This window comes from Prosopis cineraria, unplaced genomic scaffold (assembly GCF_029017545.1).
Source record: "Prosopis cineraria cultivar Desert tree isolate PC_DT_omini unplaced genomic scaffold, ASM2901754v1 PC8, whole genome shotgun sequence".
NCBI classification, from domain to species: Eukaryota; Viridiplantae; Streptophyta; class Magnoliopsida; order Fabales; family Fabaceae; genus Prosopis; species Prosopis cineraria.
The window spans coordinates 23679540-23705884 of record NW_026555339.1 but is presented as its reverse complement, the minus strand read 5'-3'; the positions used below and the strand labels follow the sequence as shown (position 1 = coordinate 23705884).

The following is a 26345-nucleotide window of genomic DNA, read 5'->3' as shown; positions in this document are numbered from 1 at the left end:
ATGAAAAATAAAAAAGGTAGAGAATACTTAATGGCTATTATGAAACAATCGGCAAATATTAAAACACATACTTGATGGTTATTTTATAATAATTGTCAAGTATCGATATTTTATGTTTTTTTAAAAATAACCATAAAATAAATATGAAATTTACATGTCAGTCTTGGATAAACAAATGTTAAATTAATAATTTTTTAAAAAAATAAAATTATACACATACTTGACGCTTATCTTGAAATAACCATCAAGTATGTCTAGTATATATTTGACGATTATTTTGAAATAATCGTCAAGTTTTCTCATTTAAATTTCCCACCAGATTCTTTTTTGCTCTTCATTTTTGCAAATCGTTCGTCTTCAAAAACAAAACTAGAGCCATCAAAACCCATTTTTTGTCACTCCAACTGTCAAAAAACATATTTTTGGTCTCGATGATTGAGGGGTTTTCAATTTTCAACCTCCATAAGTCTTGTGGGTGCTCATTTGTGTGGATTCTCAGCCTCCATCATTCTCTAGCACAGTCACCTCTCTGTCTTTCTGCACATTCAGCGTTCCCTCTTCTTGTTGAGGTTGGTTCTTGCTTTCCCAATTATTAATCTTCATTTTGAATGCACGGGTTGTTGGTTTTAATTTTCATATGCAATAAATAGTTTCTGTGTTAATTATTTTGATCTGTATTGTTGTTCTTGTTAGTGGGTGTTTGAACTTTTGAGTTTTGGGTGCTTAATTATTGGATTAATGGATTATCCAATTGTTCTGCTAGTATGAGGAGATTCATTAAGCATATAAAAATAGTATACCACCTAATTACCTTATTTCCTTTACTGGTACACACATCTTTTTGAGTTTTGGGTGTTTGTTTTGTAATTGAATGATTAATTTAGATGTATATTCCTTGAGTTGTCAATTTTCACATTACTAGTTTTTTAATTGATTGAAAATTGGCTTATGTAAAAATGTTTTTGAGGTTTTAAATTGATATATATATATATATAGTGTTTGATGTAGCTTATATGATTTTAATTAAAATTGAGCTTCTTATTAATATTGTTATTATTGTTGTTGGACCATATATAATCTCGTTATGGATAGCTTGATTTTTCTAAAGGCATAAAGCCCTGGTAATACTCATTTTAAGCCGTTATATATACTATTGATTTTTTTTAAAATTATTCTTGAATATAACTTTATGTGATTGTTGTTGTAGATACTGCTATCGTTGTCATTTAGATTAATAGAAAGAGGGAATAAAGCTCGAGAAACTCTCTTTTTTAAGTCATTATGCTGTCAAAATTATTTTAATAGCTAGTATTAAAAATAATTATTAGTTTTAAACAAGATTAAAGAGGCAATGTGCAAACATGTGGTTAGTGGCTTATTAACTAATTGATCTTTATATCAAACTCTCCCACTACCTAGTATTAGTCAAAGTCACTAATCATATTTTTCTCTTAATCTTTCTAGGAATTATGGATATGGAATGAATGTCTGCTAATCATCTATCCAAGGAATATTAGGATGGGGTAGCGGATTTTGTTAAGCTTGCAATTAAGCATGTGGAGGACCCTACTAGGATTGTTTGCCTGTGTTTAAAGTGCGATCTTGTGAAGCGGGTTAGTCTAGATACTTGTGAAGAACACATAGTGATTAATAGGATGGATCAAAGTTACAAGTGTTGGACAGTGCATAGTGAGACAATGGATGATATTGATTGTAGCCAGAAGCATAGTGAAAGCTATGCATCATCTCCTGATGATTTCAACACATGCATACTTGAGGAAGATTGTCTCGAACATATGGCCAAAGAAGTTGAGAAGGACTTCAAGGATTATTTGAAAATGTTTGAGAAGATGAAAAGTGATGTAGAGACACCATTGTATGCTGGTTGTAGTGCATCAAAGTTGTCAGCAGTGTTAAAATTGTACAATATGAAGACAAAATATGGATGGAGTGATGTGAGCTTCATAAAGTTGCTTGGGTATTTGAAAGTAGAATTACTTCCTAAGGAAAATGAGCTTCCTTTTCGAACATATGATACAAAACAAGTACAGCAATCAATTGGCATGAGTTATGAAAAAATACATGCGTGCCCTAATGATTGCCTTTTATTTCTAAATGAATATGTATTATTAATCAAGTGTCTGAAGTGTAATACCTCATACTACAAGCAAAATGAATCAAGTCTTGTGAAGGCATTATGGTATTTTCCAATCGTGCCTAGATTTAGACGCATGTATAGTGGCGCAAAAGTTGTGAAAAACTTAACATGACATGCGGATGAAAGGATAAAAGACAGAATATTTTATCACCCTGCTGATTCTCTATAATGGAGAAAGATTGATTATAAGTACCCTGAATTCAGGGAAGAGAGTAGGAATCTATGCCTTGCATTGTTTACCGACTGGATGAATCCTCATGGACTTCAAAGTAGTAGCCACAGCACATGGCCAGTCATTTTGGTGATTTATAACCTTTCTCCGTGGCTTTGCATGAAATGCAAGTATATGATGTTGTTCATGCTAATTATGGGACCTAAGCAACTTGGGAATGACATCAACATATATTTGGCTCCTCTAATTGATGACTTGAAGATCATGTGAGGGTCAAGTATAGAGGTATATGATGAGTATAGAGAAGAAAAATTCAATTTAAGAGTTATGCTCTTTAGTAAAATTAAAGACTTTCCTACTTATGGTAATTTGTTTGGGTATAGCATTAAAGGGTAACTTGGATGTCCTATTTATGAAGAGAGAACACATTCTATGAGGCTTAAACATGGGATAAAGAATGTTTACCTTGGGCACTATAGGTTTTTACACCAAGAACATCATTATCGGTGGTTGAGAAAAGCGCTCAATGGAAATCCAGAAGAAAGTAAGATACCTTTACTGTTAACTGGCGATGAGCTTTTTAGGAAGATCAAGGATTTGGATATTGAAATCGGCAAACCATTTATAAGGCACCTTGGGACAAGTAGATGGAAGAAGAGGAAAATATTTATTTTCTTTGAACTCCCTTATTGGACTACCTTAGATGTTCGATATTTTCTTGATATCATGCATATTAAGAAAAATGTCTGTAAAAGTCTTATTGGGACTTTACTTCAAGTGTCAGGAAAAATAAAAAATAGCATAAAGGCAAGGTTGGACATGGTTTCTTTAAGAATAGGAGAAGAATTGGCACCCAAGATAAGAGGAATCGTACCTTTCTCCCTCCGACAGCTCATACATTATCTAAGAAAGAGAAAACTACATTTTATGAGTTCCTTAATGCAGTTAAAGTTCCTGAGGGCTACTCTTCAAACATGAAAAGTATTGTATCAATGAAAGGTCTGAAGTTGAAGGGCTTAAAATCTCACGATTGTTATGTTTTAATGGAGGATTTCATTCCGGTTGCTATACATGCAATTTTACCCCCTAAAGTAAGAGGGACGATTACTAAGTTATGTTTGTTTTTTCAAGTTGATTTGCAGTAAAGTAATTAATCCACATAAGTTGCCAAGGTTGCAAGCTCAGATTGTATTAACACTATATAAGCTTGAGATGTATTTTCCACTAGCATTCTTTGATATTATGATCCACCTAACTGTTCATTTGGTTAGGGAGGTTTAAATGTGTAGGCCTGCTTATTTAAGATAGATGTATCCTATTGAGTGTTATATGAAGATTTTAAAGGGCTATGTGAAAAATCAGAGTCGACCGAAGAATTCTTTCTTCTTTGATTTGATATTATCAGCCTCCAAACATATAAATAGAGAAGGTAATTTCGGTGAGTTGAACTTATTCGGGCCAAACTATTCGAATCAGTCTTGAAGTATTCTACCCTCTTAAAAAATCCCATATAATGAAGCTTGACTTTAACATTTTTTGGGGTTTAGCTCGAATTATTGGTTCTACATACAACCAAGGCGACATGATCTATAAAGCTAAAACAATTATTCTTGAAAAAACATAATTATTGGTCCTTATTATAGTTTTATCATTTTTTGTTATCAGTCCTATACTTTCTTTTAAAATAATATTTAAAATATACTTTGATGTTGATTTTTAATTTTTAAGACTCACAATTGTTTTTTAAATTAAGTCTTCTATAATTTTGAGCTAAAATATACTTTTAATCCTCTAAAGTTATAATTTGGTCCCTTAATTTTAAAAATAGATATAATTATAATTTTTATAATTTTATTTTTTAAAATATAGGACCCAATATTTTAAATGATTAACACTATAAGAACCAAGTTACAAGAGTTAAAATTTAATAATTGAGTTACAATAAATTCAAAATTATAAGAATCATTTGAAAATTATGCAAGCAAATAGATTGAAAAGTGAGGATGAATTGTTAACTCAAAAACAGTTTTTTTTTGGGTAATTTTGCTCTATAACAATTTTTTAAGGAAAAGTTACATAAAGTCATATAAAAAAATTAATTATTATAAAATTTATTTATAATTGAACTAAAATCATTAATAACTGATTGTATTGTTAAATATCTTAATTCAGTTATCAATAAATTTTATAATAATTAATTTTTTTAAAATCCTCTCATTTTTTAAAGCATACATCTCGGTATTTTTTATCAGGTTGGCCCGTTAGTTGGCACATGTGAGGTCTGGGCTGTATATTCCAGCCCGCGTTCTTTTTGTTTTGTTCCTGGTGAGTCGCCGTTTTGACTTTTGCTTTCGGCCCTCGTTCCAGTCGTCATTTGTGCTGCTTTGGGGTGTCTTCGTCCCTCTCAGTCGTCTCTCCATAGCCTAGTGTCACGGATGATATTTCCGTGATCGTGTAAAGACCAAGATAATGAACGGTCCGCTGGTTAGCCTCGCACAATATGGGTAAAGGGGGCGACATTAGCATTGGGGGTGTTCTGCCTCAGTCTTCGGACTGTGTGCACAACTGGTCGGGGGCTGGTGCCGCCTCCCTGATGAGCCCATGGCAGGGCGAAACCAGTGTGATCCGTACGTGGTAAGGCTTGTCCTGAGGATTATGGGGTCCTCCAGGACGCCGCACGGGCGCCGTGTGCTGCGCCAACTCTTAGCCCGTGACACTAGTCCCTTCACAAATCTCTCGCACTATGTAAACTCGCTGTCTTATACTCCATCTTTTCCTAATAATTCATTGAATGATGTAATAGATTTCTAGTTCTTTTTACTAATTTGTATTCAATCTTTTCGATAGTGGTTTGTGGTTGAAGTGAAACACGAAAGATTTCAACCGCGTCAAATCAAAGAAATTAAGCTATTCGAAAATGGTTTCTCCTCCTTCAAAATCACCCTGCACGGAGTTTGTCACTCCTCACATTAACAACCACGCTCTTCAACTTCAGCTCCTTCGTCCCACACAAAATCTGCCTCAAACTTCAGCAGAATCCGTCCAACTCCTTCGTCCCCAACCTAATCCTTCAAATGGGTTGTGTTTGAGGAAGAAGAAAACCAAGGAAAAAGAATTTATCCCTGCTCGGAGTACAACATCTGATGTTTTGTACTTGATGGATGGTCTTGGCTTCTCTGTACCCATTGACATCTATGTCTCTTTGATAGAAGAGTGTACTGTTTCTGGGGACCGTCATACAGCTATGGAGCTACATGCCCATATCATCCGATGCGGCATTGATCCTCCCTTAGGCTTCCTTAATCGGCTTCTCCTCGTGTTTGCATCATGTGGTTTGGTGGAGTGTGATCGCAACCTGTTTGATAAAATGTCTGTGAGGCATATCAACTCGTGGGCTACCTTATTGCTTATTTTGATAATGCAGACTACGAGGGAGCCATAGGTTTGTTTCTCAACATGCTTGACCGAGTGAGTATTTTGGAACTTCCTAATTGGGTCATAGTTTGTCTTCTCAAGGCATGTGACTACAGCATGAATCTGGATCTGGGAAACAAGTTCATGGGTGGTTCGTCAAGTTAGACATTAGTGATGATGTACTTCTAACTTGCTCATTGATCAGATTCTATGGGAAATTCAAGTGCCCACAAGACGCAAATATTGCCTTCAACAAAGTAGCTAGACACAACACTTTCACTTGGACAGCTAAAATTGTGAATGATTGCAGAGAAATGCTTTTATGTGAGGTTCTCAATGACTTCAAGGAGATGGGAAGGCAAGGAATAAGGAAGAACAGTTTCACAGTTTCTTCTGTTATAAAAGCATGCAGAAGAATCCGGGGAGACTTATAGTTTCTGGATCCTGAACAGTATGGCCGTGTCCGTGCTGGTACATGTACAACAACATTCTTCCAAAGTTCATAGCAACTTGAATTAAACTATTTGAATAAGAAGAATTGCTAGATTCCTTATGCTGTTTGAATATTCTGTTTGGTAGGTTGTAAAGATTTTAAAAATCCATGAACCTTATAATACATTAGGTGTTATACAAGTTCAGACTTTTGGAATATAAGTTTTTTTTTTAATATTTCAATCGATCACACTTTAAAAATTTTTATTTTAATAATACAATATTAAAAATATCAAAAAATACATGTAAAATGAATAGTAGAAATTAATTGAAAATAAAATCAAGAGCTCAAGTGAGCTCAAGCCCCTGATGAGCATTCCATGTTTACCAATAGGATGAGCACAAAATGCAGATGTGAGATACCGGAGAGATGGAGGAGGGTTACGGCTTGTGAAGAAGAAAGAAGATAAAGAAAGATTAGGGTTTGTTTTGGGAGAAAGGGAGGAATGCATCGTATCAAATTTCAATGAAGGGCCAAGATGTATAGCCTGCTCTTGATACCATGCTGTAATATGGGCCTAGGATACGGAATAGTTCACATTCTCATTATTGGAAAATCTATACCACAATTACAATTCAAATGGGCTCTTATATGATCCTCAATGCAACAGAAATAACAAGGAAACCACAATATACAATAAGCTCAGATACAAAAGGCCTAAACATACTACACAACAATATGTAACGGGCCTAATTCATTTGTCCCTAAGACCAGCAGTTTCTACACACTTGCATGACATGGGCAGGTAACCTTTAGTTACAACAATACATAACTAGGTGATGAAAGCAACAACAAAGTTGTTCTCACAGAACTTTTGGAAAATCAACAACATCAACAGCAACCAGAGAACTGCTCCACAAGACAACAGCAACAATGCATCTGAGCTTACTGCAAGTGGGGAGTGACAGTGATGAAAGCAATAATTAGTTATAGTCTATGCTCAACCTTATAAATTATGATTAATTAGCAATATAATACCGGAAATGCATGGTAAACAAATATTGTCCTTTTTATAAAGAAGAGAGAGGGGGAATTTTTTTATCTTATTTATATGTTACATCATTAAATTTTGCTCATAAATTTTTTTCTTTTACCCTCCATTAAATGTCAGAGCAAAAAAAATACGTTGCAAAAGTATATATATTTAATAGGAATAAAGTTAAAGACTTATTAAATTTTTAAATAAAGTTAATAAGTTTTATGATTTTTCTTGAATCCGGTGAAATATATTAGAAGTAACTTATAAATAAGACTAGATGAGTATTATGTATCAAATAACATGATTGTTGGGGGAAAAATGGCAGATAAAAAATTAATTAGTGGGGACAAAATTTGCACCTGGCCAGTAAAAATATTAATTTCTTAAAAATATACATTTATAAATATTTATTAAATGAATGAAAATAAAACTTTTAGAGTTAGATATTAGAGAAACAATACAAAAATATAATAATAATAATAATATATGAAAATAAGATTATATAAATCTAAAAAATATTTATATTAAAAGTCATATATAATGAGTATTGGAATTTAGAATCGTACTCTTTTATGTTCGTCAAACAAGAAGTTGATGATTTATTTCGTATGGTAGAATATCGTAGTCAAATGATTTTTGATAAATTTTTAACCTAGATAATTAAATAAATTTATTTTCAATTTTATTATAAAGTATTAATATATTAATAAATTGAAAGAAGTAAAAAACAATTTTAGTTGATGAATTAGAGATTCATGATTGTCTCTTATAAACCATACTTTTTTGAAGGAGCTCAAATATATTTTTATATTTTTTTACGTTTTATATAATTTATTCATAAAATCAATGTCTCTTTTTATGTGCAAGCATTGGAAATTAAAAAATTTAAATAGATAGAATTTTTGATGGAGGCATAAATGAAATTTGAGTGTAGAAATAATTTTCATAGAAGTATAATATTACGATAATAGGAAAATGATAGGTATATCTTAAAGGTTGAATTGATATAATTTAGGTCTTGATAATTTTTTTTTGAAAAAAATGAGTTGTAAATATTAAGTTGAACATATATAGATAGGAACTATATTTATAATATGAGAATTATATTTGAAGTTTAAGTACTTTATCCATAATTGAAGCTCCTAAATTTATAATTATTTAAATTCATATTTTTAATTTATTTTTCAAAAAATTAAATATAATTTAATTTGTGAGGACCAAATTCTTATTACCCCTTTGAGAATGTGCGCCATATTATTTATAATTCATCAAATAAAAATATAAAATTCAAATAGCATTACTATTAAATATAAATTAATTTTAATATTAATGATAGTAAAAAAATAAAAAAATAAAAAAATATTTTATTTTTTTTAAAAATAGTCATTCTATTATAAAAAAAAGTTATTAAAAATAATAATATATAAAATTTTATTTAATTGAATTGATATAATTTTATTAAATAAATTATGGATAATATAGTGTATTGCATAAATATAAGATCCACATGCCGGAAGAATATACATACCGTTGGCAAATCATTATTCCCCACCATCACCACCAAGAGCACAGCATAAGACACGATAGAGACAGCATAAAAAGGACTGACTGCATACAAGGTGATCAAACAATAATTAGATCAGCGGCCAAAGCAAACTGTTATAATTTAATTTTAATTAGTTTCATTTTACCAATTACTCCCTTCTCTTAAAAAAATATAAAATATTTTTAAATAGTACTGTCAATAAAATAAGTAATGACTTTAAATAAAAATGATGTTAAAAATATAATTAATAACCAAATAATCTTTTTATGAACTGTTCGATGATAGGGACCACAGAAAGTATATATACTATCACAATCAAAAAATTTAAGTTTTAAATTTGATGAACTTTATCTTAAAATTTAATAAGTTTACATCTTAACTTCTGATAAAAATAAAAAGATAATTTTTAATAAAATTTCTTAACATTTAACATGGGTAAAAAGATAAAAATGAATATTAAAAAATAATAAAATATATTATAAATAAAGGATCAAATATTAATTTTTTTAATATTATAAATAAGATCAAAATGAATGTGTGTGTAAGGGGAGGGAAGGAGAGAGAGAGAGATGATACCATCCTTTCTCAAAGCCACCACCCTTGGACTGGGTTTGAAAAGAAGCTGACTGAGGGTTTGGTGAAGTGTCATTATTGGTGGGATAACCAACTGGTGGAGGAGTCACTATTGGCGCATTTGTTGACGTTGCTTGGGGATACGCTGTTCATACAAAAAAAAAAAAGTAAAAAAAAAATCAAACAAATTAGTAATTAAATTAATCTTCTTGTCAATTGTAGATACCGAGAGATATCTGACGTGTCAAGTAATTAATTAGAGCAAGAAGTGGGTAAAGTACTGTCAAAAAAAAAAAGTCCACCTTTCATGATCTGATTTCAAATAAATATTTTACACACACACAGACACACACACACATATATATATATAAAATGGTTGAAGCATCTAAATTTTTTTAAATCCATCTTAAAAATATATATTGACCATTGAAAAATTCATTGCATAAAAAAAGAAATCACTAACATAATTCTTTTTAAATGAAATCGATAACAAATTGTATGGTAAAATTAATCATAAAAAACTGTGCATTTAAAAAAGTTAGAAAAAATGCAAATATGATATTCATGATCAAGTTATTTAAATTATGAGAGATAAATAAACTATATTGCTTTGATCTAAAGGTAGACTCTGCTTATATATGACCCCGCATGAAGAAAAATGAGGCCAATAATTCTCTTTTTAATTTTTCTCACTTTAATAACAGATAGATTGATCTGAGCTAAACAATTAATTTATTTCTAGAAAGTCCATATAACATATACTCCCTCCTTTCAAAAATTTAAAATATTTTTAATTAAATTTCATTCTCAATAAAACAGTTACCTAGTTTTAAACTAATATTATCTTTTTATTTTTACTCCTATTAAACACTCTACAATAAATATAAAGTTATTATCAATATATAGGGATATTTAAAAAAAAAGAATAATTACACCTCAAAAGATTAAAAATACTTTACATTTTTTAACATTCAAGTACTCAAAAAATATCTTACATTTTTGAATAGAGGGAGTATCAATTATTTATGTTAATCATGGTCAATCTCAAAGTTAGAAATTAATTACTCCATGGATTTTCTTCATAGTTTCTTACCACACAGGATATGAAAAATTCTCAATTTTGATTAAAGTAAAGTCGCTGATTAATCATAAACATTCATAAAAACAAGAGTAAAATTAAAACAAGGAAAAAATGCGAACAATTTTAGTACTAAAATCAAATTTCATTAATTACCTGTTGGAATGCCAGAACTCATGGTTGAAATATAACTAAATCAAGGTCTTCTGCAACCAACTTAAGAACTGAGTTTGAAGCAGGCAATGACGACCCAGAAGAAATGTGAAGATGAACAAAACGTCGATGCTTATTACAAGAAACTAACCGAACAAGAAGATCAGAAGAAGAAGAAAGATTCAATTTGAGGTTGGAAGAAAACGAAGAAGACGATGGTATACTTATAGAGAGATCTTCACAACTTGTTGCTCGGAAAGAAACGGACGTCATTATTGAACAAGAATGGAAGACGACGGCGGCAGCACATGAGCATAAATGATGGAGAAGGATAAGGCACACACGAATCTTCGATCGCCACCACATAAATATGATATCTTATCTTTTTTTTTTCCTTTTAATAATCTAATTTTCAGTTTTTTAATAGAAAATAACAAGAAAATTTTTAAAAAAAATCCCCTTTTCTATAATTTTTTATACCTCCAGCTCACAACTCATCCAAATTGTCATCCAAAATCACTTGTTGTCACTCCTTTCCATTATATGGATTCAAGCGCCACTCTATGTATATGCAGACTAGTCAATCCTTCTAATAAGTCTGCTTTTTTTCCCCCCCTCATCTTTGTTCAATTTTTTCGTTATTTCCTTATACTTATTTTTTCATATCTTTTTTATGATATCATTTTATTTCCGTCATAAGTCATAACATCTCTTCAAATATATATATATATATATATATATATATGAACATGTCTTTTATCTCCATTCTGCTAGCTATTTATCTATATTTTGTTTCATATGATATCATTTTAATTGGTTATAATTTTCCTATAAAAATTGTTTAATGACCAACCATAAAAATCAGTATGCACCCCTTTTATCTTTTTTTAATTAACTTTTTGGACTTATTTCTTTATATGTAAACATTTTTTTCATTTTTATTCATCCAAATATTTATTTACATATCTTTTCAAACAAATTTAGTTCTTGTTTCCTTTAAAAAATATGTGATCACCATCTCAAAAAATTCAACAATAATTTTGAAATTAAAAAAATAAAAATTAATTTAAACTTCCCTAAAATATTTAAATAAATTAATTTAATTATATTCGGTCTAACCCTTGTCTGACTATTAAACCATGAATCAGTCCATCAACTAGTTCAATGGCTGGTCTATCCAAACGGTTAAGCAACAATTAATAATAATAATGATGATGATGATGATGATGATGATGATGATGATGATGATGATGATGATGATATTCTTTTTATTATAAACAATAATAACTAATACAAAATAATATTCCTGCTTGCTTTCTTTGGAAAATAGTCTCTCGTTGTTGAACGTTTAGGTCGGCAGGACAGCTAATTTTGTTGAATATATTGCTGGCGTCGCTAATATATAGGAGAATTTCAATACTTTTTTCTAATTAAGTAAGAAAATTAATCAATATAAAAATATTTCAAATGAAACTTTTTTTTGGCCAAAATCTCAAGGGAAACTTAGCTTGAACTTTCACTTTCGAAACTACAAAAACATCGTTTTATGTTTTTTTATATAGAGAAAATAACAACAAAATCCTCAAAATTATGTAAATAAGAAGTTGATCATTCAAAAATATCATAATGTCACAGAAGCTCTTAGAAACTTATGTGTTAATAAATTTTAAAGTGAAAAGGCTGTTTACCTTTATTAAAAATAATAAGTCTTATTCATAACTTTTGCTTAAAGAATAATAATTTTTGTTCTGCGAATAGCAATAATTAAATAAAAAATAATTATTTATATAATTCAGGAGATTTTATTTTCATTTTTTCTTATATATATTGATATGTTTGGATTATTTTTTTTATGTGTTTTCAGTTCATTATTAGCTAAAGTATACTTTAATACTTTTAATTTTACACAAAGTTTTATTTTGGTCTTTTAATTTTATAAAGTATCTTTTAGTTATTTAATCCTAACACCATTTGTTTCATCATAAAAAAATTTTATGTTAAATTTTTAAATATTAATAAAATATTCTCAAATATTAGGAAATTTAATTTAATTTTTTTAAGTAACAATGATTGGCAAATAAAAAAATTATTTAAAACTAATGGTGTTAAGGTTAAAGAATTAGAAAGATATTTTATAAAATTAAGGAATTGAATTGAAACCTTTATAAAATTAGAGGACCCAAAGTATATTTTAACCTTCATTCTCTTGTTCATAATATATTTCTAGTTTGAGTTATATATATATTGTCATTAACTGAATTATTAATCCATAATATATTAGTCTCTATTGTATACAAAGTATACTTTTTCTATCACCAATAAAAAAAAAAGGATTAAAAGATAAAAATATCTTGAAAGTATTTTAAAAGGAGCACTGAGTCCTTACCTTTTAGTCCAAGAAATATTGTTTCCAAATAAAAAAAAGTACCACCATTAACATTGTCCAACGTTTGGTCATTCAATTCTATTTGACAATATGTTTTTCACATGTCAACCCCTCCTTCTCTTTACACTATTGTTCTTCTTCCTTCCCTCTCCCTCTCTTTGCATCTAACTCTATCCCTGCCTCTACTGTTATACCTTATGATGCATTATGAGACAACTCTATGGAGGCAATGACACGGTTTGGTATCTTCTTGGCAGATGAATCCAACCATGCTAAAGGAATAGTATCTTGCTGCAGAGATATCGAGCTTGGCTCATAACTTTACTGACTCTTCCACTCAAAATGATAATAGAGCTTCAGTTGAGGAGCTAATAGATGAAGAGGGAGGTCAAAGAGGAAATGGAGACTTGCCTGCTGCTAGTGCTGGGGGCACACCATTTGACAATAGTTATAACTTGAGAAAATATGGAAAAAAATGCATATATGCACACACATAAAAACTCAAACTTTCTCACAAGTGCAGCGCACAGAGAGAGACGAAGAAGAAGAATGGCACAATCAAAGGAAATGTGGTTTGTGCTTATAACACCAAGAACTTCTTTAGTTATGGGGACGCCTACAATGTCATCTTTACTACATGTCTCATCTCCTCCTCTTCAGTTTCACTTACTCCTTTGGGCATTAAGGTTCATTATTAGTTTTTTGATGCAAGAGCTGGGGACTAATAAGCTTGACGATGGCATTTGTATGGCAACTTTACACACAGGCTGTGGCTATGGTTCACCTTCATGAATCTATGGAACAAGGAGTTTGTTACAATTGCTACCTTCAACTCGTCTTTGCCACCATCAGTAATCATACCTTCATTCCCTTTTTCGATATCTCTCTCAGATTCTAAAATCTTAATATTTTTTGTTATGCAATCTTGTTGTGCAAGAATGACACATGAATGAATAGTCACTTTTATTTATCCCGTTTTGGTTTAAAAGATCTGTGTATATCTTATTATTTTCTTATCATTTTTATTTAATATTAGAATCATGTAAAATTTCAAGAACTAGGTGACACACAATGGCTTCCAAACTCAAAACAATAGGAACAGATGACCGTCGGTGGATGTGGAGAGAGTCAAATGTAGAGAGAGGGGGCTGAAGGGAGGAAGAAGAATAGTATAGAGAGAAAGAGAGGTTGACACAAGTAAAATATTTGGTTAAAATAAAATGTAATGGTTGAACATTACATAGTGTAACATGGGATGAAATTGCACTCTTTTTAAAAGTTTCAAGGCAACATTGTCCTAACTAAAAGGTAAGAGTACCCAATATATCTTTTAAAAAACTTTCAAGGCATTTTTTCTCCTTAACCAAAAAAAAGGTCATACATTGATACAACCCATGTTAGAGTTTGTGTGATTTATATTGTTACTATTGCCATTTTGAATTAGAATATATTTAATATATATCAAATGATAATGTGACATACTTATCATAGAGGTTCTTATTATAAGAAACTCATGCATGTTTGATAATATAATTAATATATTTTGTCTAAAGTATTTTTTTTTACTAAATTATTCCTCACGAACAATCAAACTTCCTAACTAATTAAACAAACTCTACTAGTAACTTTTAGGGGAAATAAATTTGAAATTTTACAAGAAATAACTAATTTCAACTACTTATTACCTTAAAATACATGAAGTTGTTATTAACTATTACTTATAAAAAGTACCAAAGGTAGTAAATGGTCAAAAGGAAGTGGACAATAATTCCTCTAAAGTTTGATTTGACAGATATATCTCTTCTCGTTGAGATAAACCATCTCGAAGCATTGGCTGATTCAATTTTACCTCATGAAGTCTCATCACAAGCTTGCATTCAAACCTCAGAGCAACTTTGAGATGACCAAAAATCAAATTTCGACTGATGTTCCATCCATTTATAAGTTTGACTTTCAAATTTCACTACTACAGACAAGGGAATAGTTGATGCCCTATAATTGATGCTTATTTGAAAAAAATGACAAATCAAAAAGGCAAAAAATACTTGATGATTATTATGAAACAAGTGTCAAATATTAAAACACATACTTGATGGTTATCTTATAGTAATCGTCAAGTATCTATATTTGACATTTTTTAAAAATAAATGTGAAATTTACATTTCAGTCTTGGATAAACAAACATCAAATTAATAATTTCCAAAAAAATAAAATTATACACACACTTGACATTTGTTTTGAAATAATCATCAAGTATATCTAGCATATACTTGACGGTTATTTTAAAAAAGTGTTAAATATGTAATACTTGACAGTTATTTTGAAATAATTGTCAAGTATTCTCATTTAAATTTCCTTCTAGATTCCTTTTCACCTTCCATTTCTGCTACTGTTGTCATTTAGATTAATAAAGAGAGGGGATGAAGCTTGGGAAACTCTCTTTTTTAAGTCATAATGCTACCAAAATTATTTCAATGGCTAGCATTAAAATATAATTATTAGTTTTAAATAAGATTAAAGAGGGAATGTGCAAGCATGTGGTTAGTGACTTATTGCCTTATTGATCTTGTATCTAACTCTCCCACTATCTAGGAGTAGTCAAAGTCACTAATCATATTTTGCTCTTAATCTTTCTAGGAATTATGGATAAGGAATGGATATCTACCAATCGTCTATCCAAGGAATATTGAGATGGGGTGGCGGATTTTATTAAACTTGCAGTTAAACATGTGGAGGACCCTACTAGGATTGTTTGCTTGTGTTTAAAGTGCGGTCTTGTAAAGCGAGTTAGTCCAGATACTTATGAAGAACACTTTGTAATTAATGGGATGGATTAAAGTTACAAGTGTTGGACAATGCATAGTGAGACAAGGGATGATATTGGTTGTAGCGAAAAGCATAGTAAAAGCTGTGCTTCATGTCCTGATGATTTCGACACATGTACACTGTTAACCTCAAGAATTTCATGTCATTTCATCATATTTTCTTTATATTTTAATCCATTTTGCCTCATTTGTATATATTTTTATTGCCCAAATTAGGAAAATGTGCATTTTACTTTGGATTTGATTTCTTAGCTTTAATTTAATATTTTTGGCCTAATTTTATGTTATTTTAGTTTAAGATTTGATTAGATACATTTCTAGAGCTTTGTTGATGTTTTTGGAAGGCTTTTGGATGAAGAAATAAAATGCAAAAAGGATAAATTTCATTAATTGTGAAAATAGTTTAAAAATACCAAAGTCGTCAGAAAGTCCGTTCATGACTTTCGCCACTGTCAGAAAAACGATGCATTTTATTTATCAAAAATTAGTTGGCTAGGACATATATATGTTGAGAGCTCAACCCAAAATGCATTCTTCAGACTTTGAGCAACCATTTGGAGCTTTGTGTGCTAGGGTTTAGGCATCAGAAGAGTTAGGTCCAAGAGAATGGAGTTTTGAAGAATTTAAAGCTCATTTTCTTTAATTTTTCTATTCCTCTTCCCTTTCCTCTCTTATATTCTGATAAGGGTTCAAATATTTTATGTATTTGTATCTTTTGAATGATTATGAGTAGCTAGATACTTTGTTTTAGGGTTATTTGAAACCCTTGTATGGGTTAACACTATGTTCCTTCTCTATTTTTGTGATTAATGATATATATGTGTTTATTTTACTATTTCCTTAATGCTTTTAAGTGATTGACCACCATTTAGATGTTGCGTTTACTTAATTGATGAAGGGCTAAGTTAAGTGTAGAACTTAGGTAAAATAGTGCAAGACTTGATATTTGCATGTTGAATGGATGGTTTTGCTAGTAAGATAGAGATATACTTGCTAGCCTTGCATAGCCTCATTAGGGTTGGAGCTAAAAATTGAGTTTTATTAATTGTAACAAGAGATTGAGCAATTAATTTAACTAAACACTTATTCATGACTTGAGAGAGCTTGTATAAGTATTTTTAGAACTCTAGGTTAGCACTTATTTTTCATTAAAAGCATTTAGGAGAGGAGGTGATTTTGGTATTATGAGATACAAGGGGGATAAATAGTCCTAGGTTTAAATTTATGCTTGAAGTTTGTGAATCAATTTGTTTTCTTTATTTACTAGTATTAATTTAGTTTGCAAGATCAAATTTTTCCTAATTGTGTTTAGCTCAACTTGATCGAATTTTCTTTTTGATCATTGTTTTTAAATAAATTCTTGAGGGAACGATACTTTAATCATTTTATATTACTTGCTACGACCCATGCACTTGCAGTGAACAATACATACTTGAGGAAGATTGTCTCGAACAGATAGCTAAGGTAGTTGAAGAAGACCTCAAGAATTGTTCAAAGATGTTTGAGAAGTTGAAAAGTGTTGCAGAGACACTGTTGTATGCTAGTTGTAATGCATTAAAATTGTCAACAGTGTTAAAATTGTATAACATAAAGGCAAAACATGGATAGAGTGATCTGAGCTTCACTAAGTTTCTTAGATATTTGAAAGTAGAATTACTTCCTAAGGAAAATGAGCTTTCTTGTCAAATATATGACGCAAAATAAGTACTGTGATCAATTGACATGAGTTATGAAAAGATACACGCGTGCCCTAATGATTGCCTTTTATTTCAGAATGAATATGCATCGTTAACCGAGTGTCTGAAGCGTAATGCCTTACACTACAAGAAGAATGGATCAAGTCTTGCGAAGGCACTATGGTATTTTCCAATTATGCCTAGATTTAGATGCATGTATAGTAGTGCAGAAGTTGCAAAAAACTTAACCTAGCACGTGGATGAAAGGATAAAAGATGACATGCTTTGTCACTCTACTGATTCTTCACAATAGAGAAATATTAACTATGAGTACCCTGAATTCAGGGAGGAGAGTAGGAATTTATGCCTTATATTATCTATTGACAAGATGAATCCTTATAGGCTTGAAAGCAGTAGCCACAGCACATGGCTAGCCATTTTGATGATTTATAACCTTCTTTCATAGCTTTACATGAAGCGCAAGTATATGATGGTTTCCATCCTAATTGTAAGACCCAAGAAACTTGAAAATGACATAAGCATATATTTGGCTCCTCTAATTGATGGCTTGAAGATCATGTAAGAGTTAAATATAGAGGTATATGATAGGTATAGAGAAGAAATATTCAATTTAAGAGCTATGCTCTTTGATACAATTAATGACTTTCCTGCTTATGGTAATTTGTAAGGGTATAGCATTAAAAGAAAACTTGGATACCCTATTAGCAAAGAGGGAATACATTATACGGTGATTCAATATGGGATGAAGAATGTTTACCTCGGGAACTGTAGGTTTTTACACTAAGAACATCATTATCAATGGTTGAGAAAAGCATTCAATGAAAATCTAGAAGAAGGTAAGACATCTTTGTTATTAACTGGTGATAAGCTATTTGAGAAGATCAAGGATTTAAATATTGAATTTGAAAAAAATGTTTGCAAGGCACCTTGGGACAAGCAAATAGAAGAAGAGATCTATTTTCTTTGAACTCCCTTATTGGACCACCTTGAATGTTCAGCATTTTTCTAATGTCATGCATATTGAGAAAAATGTCTGTGAGTGTCTTATTGGGACTTTACTCTAAGTGTTAGGAAAAAATAAAAGATGGTATAAAGGTAACGTTAGACATGGTTTCTTTAAGAATAAGAGAAGAATTGGCACCCCAAAATAAGGGGAACCATACCTTTATCTCTTTGGCAGCTCATACACTATCTAAGAAAGAAAAACTATACTTTGTGAGTTCCTTAATGTAGTTAAAGTTCCTGAGGGCTACTCTTGAAATATAAAAAATATTGCATTAATGAAAGATCTGAAGTTGAAGGGCTTAAAGTCTCACGATCACCATGTTTTAATGGAGAATTTTATTTCAATTGCTATACGTGCAATTTTACCTCTTAAAGTATGAGGGATGATCACTAAGTTATGTTTGTTTTTTAAGTCCATTTGCAATAAAGTGATTAACATACATAAGTTGCCAAGGTTGCAAGCTCGAATTGTATTAACACTATGTGAGCTTGAGATATATTTTCCACTGGCATTTCTTGATATTATGATCCACCTAACTGTTCACTTAGTTAGGGAGGTTCAAATGTGTGGGCCTACCTATTTAAGATGGATGTATCCTATTAAGTTATATGAAAATTTTGAAGGGCTATGTGAAAAAATGGAGTTGATTGGAGGGTTGCATTGTTGAATGATATATTTGTAAAGAAGCTGTTAACTTTTGTACTGAGTATGTGAGCCATATTAGTTATGTTTGGCCTTTAAAGTCTCGACATATGGGTAGAATAGGTAGAGAGGAGATCATGGGAAACAAACTTGTTACTATCTCAAGTGTACAGAGGGAGTAAGGCCACCTATATGTGTTGCACAACACTAAAGAGGTTGAAGAGTATGTAGACTAGCATATGGCTGAACTTAAGAGGGATAATCTTAATACATTAGAAATTTTATATGCCAGGAAACACAATAAAACTTTTACAAGATGGTTTAAGGAGTACGTTCTTCAAATGTTAAATGTTGATTCCAATTCAGTTTCTGAAAAATTGAGATGGTTAGCTAACGGTCCAAGTAGACAGGCCATTTTTTACACTACTTACTTATCAATGGATACACATTTTATACAAGAGAGCAAGATGATAGGAGCAAGAAGATTAGGATGCTTTTGTTACCTCTCAGCGCGAGAAGGAATTTAAAGTATTTATGTTTCTAAATTTTAAATTTTAATACCTTTTGTTGAATGTATAGATGTGTACTAGCAAGTTATTTTTATTATTGATTAAAGGAACTGAGTGTCTAGAATAAGGAGAGAGTGGTCAAGAATGAATACCCTTATAGAGCAGGGAGGTTAGGGTATGCAGTTGTAGAGAAAAAACAAGTAGAGGCCAAGGGATTGGATTTTATCATATCCCACCAAAGATTTTGGGCATTGGCATGAATAAACAAAGATGGAGTTATTAACAACCCTCATGTAAAAGAGGTTATTAAAAAATTGTAACTGTTATTCTTATTTATCAATTAATAAATGATTATGAAAATGCATGCTAATTAGCTCTATTTTGCATAAGATTCCCTCTCTCAAGAAGTCTCACAGGGTAAGCTTCCTGAGCATGAGGATATCTTAGCTAGAGCATTGGAGACCCTTGATCAACCTGATCGTGTCAGGGGTGTCAGCTTCGGTGTTATAAAGAAGTAATACTTTAGTAAGATTAAGAAGCAAATATCGGCTTCTTCATCCAAGGTCTAAGAGTTGAGAGAAGAGAAAGCTATTATGAAGCAGTAGCTAAAAGCCCAGGTGAAGTTAATTGACATGCTATTGAAAGGGCATATTCTTGGGAGGCTTTTGGCTGACGTTTACCCTAGTAGAAAAGATAGCTGAACAGTTCTTTTAGACAAAATACTTAAGGTAATACATTTTATTTTCTAAATTTGCTTAACTAATTTTTTTACCTAAAAAAATGACATTGTTTGTTTATTTAAGGCAACAATGACTGCATCTGTTTAGTAGACGATCCTTCATGTAAAGTAGTTGTAACATGACACATGTACAACATTACCAGAGACATAATCTATAACCCTCCCCTCCCGCCTAATTGCATTAGGGTTTCCTTGCTTGTCACAATCAACCCCGAGTATCCATTATCTTATCCTACCAATGATATGTAGACGATAGGAGATGCATTGAGGAGCTTCATTTCATGGCCCAACCACCTTGTTACAGTGGGTATACTAAAGTCGATAAAGGACCCAAAGTCGCTAAAGGACCCATTGCCAATAAAGAAAAAGGTATATTTGATTTAAATAATTATTTAGAATCTTTAATATATATATATATATATATATATGTCTAATTTTTTTTGTTATATAGCTAAGGGGGAAAAGCAAATTGAAGGGTAAGGTGTCGGGCCATACCAAAGAGTTAGCTATGGTTTCACAACATCTAATGCCTAGGCCTATTGTAGAAAACAAATTCTGTGACTCTCTTGAGACTTATGCTTCAGCTACGAGGATAATTTGTCAAGTCTTGATTGGGGATATCATTAATTTTGACGGTGGGCTATTCAATAGAGTACCATTTGAAGTTGTTGGTGATGAAATTTTAAATGAAATTCTCAAGCATGATATGATGAGCACTAGTTTGATGACCTTCTACCTAAGCTAATTCTTCAATATTTATTAGTTAATTACTTGAATTATATATGTGTGTGTGTGTGTGCAAGCATATTAACTTTTATATTTTTTCACTCAAGTCACCTTCATACCTCATTTGTGGTTCCTGGTGGCCTCGAGTCAAAGATCAAGCTTGTTATTTCTAATGATGTCTCTCCCTATAATAATATTATAAAGGAAACTCTTGAAAATCAAGCAAGAAGGCTTTCAGATCAATTTCAGGAAAGGGGAGCAGAGAAGGATACTTTATTTCTCACTCTTTACTGCCAAAGGTGAGTTACTAATACTTGTGATGAATAAATAATTTTTTTATATTTACTTGTTTAATAACACGTGCTATTTCTTATTAGGGGATTGGATGCTTATTGTGGTTAATCTTGTTGCTCCAAAAATATGGTTTTTTGATCTCCTTAATGGAGAGCCAAGCAACAGGGAAGATATGGTGGTACTTTTTAATGAGTAAGTTGGATTTTTTCACTTGTTATTTCTTGTTATTTTTAGTTTCCATTCATGTATATTTCTCACATTCATTTCATAGTTCCTTCTTATAGCTGTGGTGTTGTATCGCACTTCAATTGACAAGACTGTGTCCCCTAAGATGAGGGCATTTGAATCATTAGAGAAATGAGTCACTGTTAAGGTATTCATTTAATTGGTTAAGTTTTTAATCAATAAATTGTCTCATATTTTACAATTTCATTTATATGAGTTTTTTTTACAGTGTCCACTCTAGCTAGATTGGAGCAATGATTGTGGTTATTGCTTGATAAAGTTTATGATGGACATTATCGCCTATGCCCCTGCCACATTATCTAACAAGGTATATATATATTAAATTTATCTAATTTTCATTAGCTACCTATTAACTTAAAATTGTTGTGACTATTTGCTTACAGTATTTCAAGGACGTCTACCGCATTTGTTATATGGCTACACATATAGAAGAAGTCCTTGAAGAGGTGACCCAGTGTGTTTCAATATGTGGGTAGCAACAATAGTTAGACTGATATAATAGTTAATTATATATATATACACTTTTTTTGGGCCAATTTTTATGGGATAGGCCACTTAGTTTTGAAACTCTAGTTTGCAAATAAGTTGAGTATAGATTTTTAGATTTTAAGGCTAAATGTATAGAAATTTTAATATTAATTAGATAGTAAATATTATTAAAAAACATTCATTATATTGCATTGTTTTTTATTGCTGATTGGCTATTTTTTATTTGTATGTATTTGTATCTTTGTGCAGGGGGTTGCTTTAAAAGTAGCCACCCTATTGAAAAAAATGCCATAAATACTTGATGGTTATTTCAAAATAACTCTCAAGTATTTATATACTGACTCTTATTTCTAAATAAGCATCAAATATTTGTAAATATTTGATGGTTATATGAAAACAAGCATAAAGTATTTATGACTAAAACCAGCCCGGGCAAAACTTAGGGGCAAAAGTGACCTTGACCCAATATTTCATTATAATAATGGTGGGACCAGCTTCACTAAAAAACATATATCATGGTGCATTAATGGTGGGATAACAAGGCAGTGTCTTTCAAACATTTATGAATAGAAATGACCTAATGGTGAGTTCAAAGTGCATGTAGATTTTAAGAAAAAAATTGAAGAGTAAAAGTAACCTTTAACCTTATAATATATTTTTCTTTTTTTTAATTTTTAACTTATATTTTATGAGACTCATGAGTGAATGGGGAGTTTGTATTAAAGCAAAGAAAACAATTATGTGGTCTTTGAAAGCTAAGAAACGAATTTGCACGCTAATATATTAAAGGATAATTGATGATAAAATTAACAATCAATTCTTTACCAACACATGAAAAAAAGGGAGAATAACATTCTGGCACCAATGTATGAATTGAATTACAATTTAGGATAAAAAATTTCATCATTTAATTAAATAATTGACATTAAAAGTTGAAAAAATTTCCTAACTAATTTCCCAACCCTTATCATGATGGTTTCGTTCTTTCTTTGTTTTTTTTAAGAAAAATTGTTTTTTCGGCCAAAAGTATTGTTAATAATATGAACTTTGGAATACATATAAGTGAAGGAATTTGACAACGAGATTTTAAAATTTGACATTGTTATATGAAATGTTGGCAACTAATTTTTGAAGTTAAATTTAAACGTAAAAGATTACAACAAACTTGTTTTAAATAATACATACTCCTTCCTAATAGTGATCAAAGATGTGGTTTGATTTGGTTTTGGACAAAATATGAACCAACAAAAACCAATCAATTTATACAAAAAATGACACTTGATCAGGTTTTTTATTATGATCAGTTTGCTTTGGTTTTTAGGCTGTTTGATTTATACAAGTATCAAAGTTTGAATAAGGCTAAGCATAACTTTTTACTTTCTTTTTTTCTTATTCTAACCTTTTTTGGCCAAATTTTTATTCTAACTTTAAGTCACATTCTTAACTTTATGATTCACCAATAAAAATAAACATCGCATTCAAAATAAAAATATTCAAATTAATTTCATTATAAATAAATACTAAGTAAATGCATTTGTCAATAACATAAGTTAAATTTTATTACAAATTATCTTGATGTCTATAATGGTAAGTAGCTTTTTTAAGACAAATGAAAAATTCTATATCTAAAATTACTTAAAAGATTATTCACTATATACATTTGACCCTTTAATAGAAAAATTAAGAAACGTGGATGGTAATTCTATAAAAGTATTATGGGTTTGGGTTTGATTTTGGTTGGGGTTAAAATTTATATAGTAAAAAATATATTTAAAAAAAGTTTTAAAAAATTGAAATCTAAACCAAAAGCATTCAATTTTCAAATTTATAAAACCAAACCCTTATTAGTAATCAATTTCATTCAATTTTTATTGAGTTGGGTTTGCTGACCCTTACTCTTCCTGCATTATTTATAAGTCACTTTGATATGTTTCATTAGATGTAAGAAAAATTTTAAAATTCATTAATTATATTTAAAAATTTAATAAATTTTTAATTTTACTCTTATTAAATATATATAGTTTGAAATTAAAATATACAATGACTCAAAACAAGCAGTATCACGACAGCGCCAAAAAAAAAAAAAAAAGCCACAATCAAAATCTCCATCCAATGCGATTAGACTCTAAGTAGGAAGAAATTGGAGGTCCGTCGTAATGTAGACAATAATTCAAGAAATCTTACCACAAGTATCCAATGCAAGAACCATCCTTGCCCTTGGGATTATCTAGTAAAAACAAATATTAATTTTATGAGAAATAATTTAAAAAATGTGATAAATACTCTCTGAAATTTATAGTGTTGTTTAATAAAACAAAGAGATGCATAGTTATTTCTCTTCTATTTAAAACCGGTGGGAGTATATATATTGCAAAACTAGTATCCATTCATTTATCTATTGCAAAAGAGGAATGCATAATTTTCTACAACTAATAACATGTTCGAAATTCTACGTAGTCTTAGAAATCAGACAAGATGATATATAATAAAGAAGTAGGGCCTAAAAGTCCAATGTTTCAAAGCTTTTAATTAATTTTGTCTACGCATGCACTATATGTACTTTCAAATGTCTAGTGGTAAAGATTCATTATTCGACCCACCTTGATATGAAGACTAATCGCATAATATTAATTATATTAAACCCATATGTTATTGTATGACAACTGAAAATTAAGTAACTTGCTATAGATCTATACATGCATCATACACACATACACGCAAAATATAGATTATTATAGGGAAAATATCACTCCGTCAAGTCCCTATATTATAATCCTATGTGTTTAGATTTTAGTTCTTGTAGTTTTTTTCTTTTGTTTTTGCGTGGTTTCCAATTTCTTTTATTTATTCTATCTGAATTATATATGTTAGTCCATTTATTTTGAAAAAAAAAATACTCAGGATGACCATTTGCTATCCTAACAAACGGTGCTAATTTAGATGAGGTGAACTTAACACTATTAAAATTGAAAAAAAATTATAACATTGTCTAATTAATTAAAAAACTGACATTAATCACAGACGATCATTAAAGAATATCTTAGAAGATTAATCTCAGCAAAATTCATATCATTTGGGCCAGCTCGTGGTCCTTTTGAATTTTTTTTAGTTTTTAAAATAAAAAGACCAACATTTTAGGCAGAACAAACCGAAAGGGTGTGAACAAATGAAAATAAACTATAGGAACTAAAAATAAAAATGATTAAATATAAGGAGATGGAGTGATATTTTTTCCATTATTATATCATAATAGCCACGGTTAATGTCAACTCAGTAAATAATCAAAACACCTACAAATGTTCCCTCACTGCAAATCAAGGATTCAATTTTTTTTAAAGAAAACCTGTTTGTTTTCTGTTCTTTAAAACAGTTTTTTTTTTGAAAATAAAAATCCTTAAAACTTGTTTGAATAAGTATTTTAAATCTAATTATTTTCAAAAACTATTCTTACTTTTTTTTAAAAAAGATATCGTTAAAATATTTTCACTTTATATTTTTTGTTTTCAAAATACATTACATATATTTGATTATTGAAAATTACAATTACTTAGATGAATAACTATCATAATCCACTATCATTAATCATCAGTAACCATCACTGTTAATCAATTTTTTAATTTTAAAACCATTTTTAAATTAACAAAACCAAATATATTTTCTTTTTTTTTTGTTTTAAAAAACAATGTTAAAACTGTAGTGCCATAAAATAGTTTTTAAAAATAAAAAAAATGAGAATACAAACAAACAAACAAGTCCTTCACATATATTGGCAGCATGGCTTGACTTTAAGAAAATTTCAAGTATGAAATTCACTATACAGAAATTAACGAACATAGATGAAGAGATAGATCTAGCTAAATAAAGATGTACACCTTTTGAATCTTTCCTGTTGGTTGTGCATTGGGGCTCATATTTGAAATCACTCGGAAATAGTTGAAATATGATGCTTCCACGAAGAAATTAAGAAGCAGGCCATGAATTTATATAAGGAAGATGGAAGACGACTGCACCACTTGAAGACTATAAAAATAAAAATTACAATCGTTCGCAAACATTGAATAAGAGAAAGCGATAAGAATAATACCACTGTCAATTAAATAATATGATATATATATATATATATGGATATAATATATATTTCATATATTGATTTTTTATGTCATATATAGACTGTTTGAGGAAAGACCTAGCTGGTATTAAGTAAACAAGAGTCTACTCGC

The 26345-nt window shown here is 30.3% G+C and overlaps 2 long non-coding RNA genes and 1 pseudogene across 2 annotated transcripts; 1 reads left to right on the top strand and 2 right to left on the bottom strand.

Moving 5' to 3' along the window:
• The first annotated feature begins 5046 nt into the window (after positions 1 to 5046).
• LOC129317483 (pentatricopeptide repeat-containing protein At1g31790-like) lies at positions 5047 to 6178 on the top strand (annotated as a pseudogene).
• Positions 6179 to 6760: 582 nt separating this feature from the next.
• LOC129318730 (uncharacterized) lies at positions 6761 to 10888 on the bottom strand. Its single transcript, XR_008595300.1, has 4 exons — positions 10570 to 10888; positions 9339 to 9480; positions 8745 to 8824; positions 6761 to 7125 (listed from the first exon to the last, which is right to left on the bottom strand). It is a non-coding gene; the product is annotated as an uncharacterized LOC129318730 (long non-coding RNA).
• A 2012-nt stretch (positions 10889 to 12900) lies between these two features.
• On the bottom strand, positions 12901 to 26069 carry LOC129317913 (uncharacterized). The gene is made up of 3 exons (XR_008595091.1): positions 25998 to 26069; positions 24310 to 24352; positions 12901 to 13375 (listed from the first exon to the last, which is right to left on the bottom strand). It is a non-coding gene; the product is annotated as an uncharacterized LOC129317913 (long non-coding RNA).
• Between the last annotated feature and the right edge of the window lie 276 nt (positions 26070 to 26345).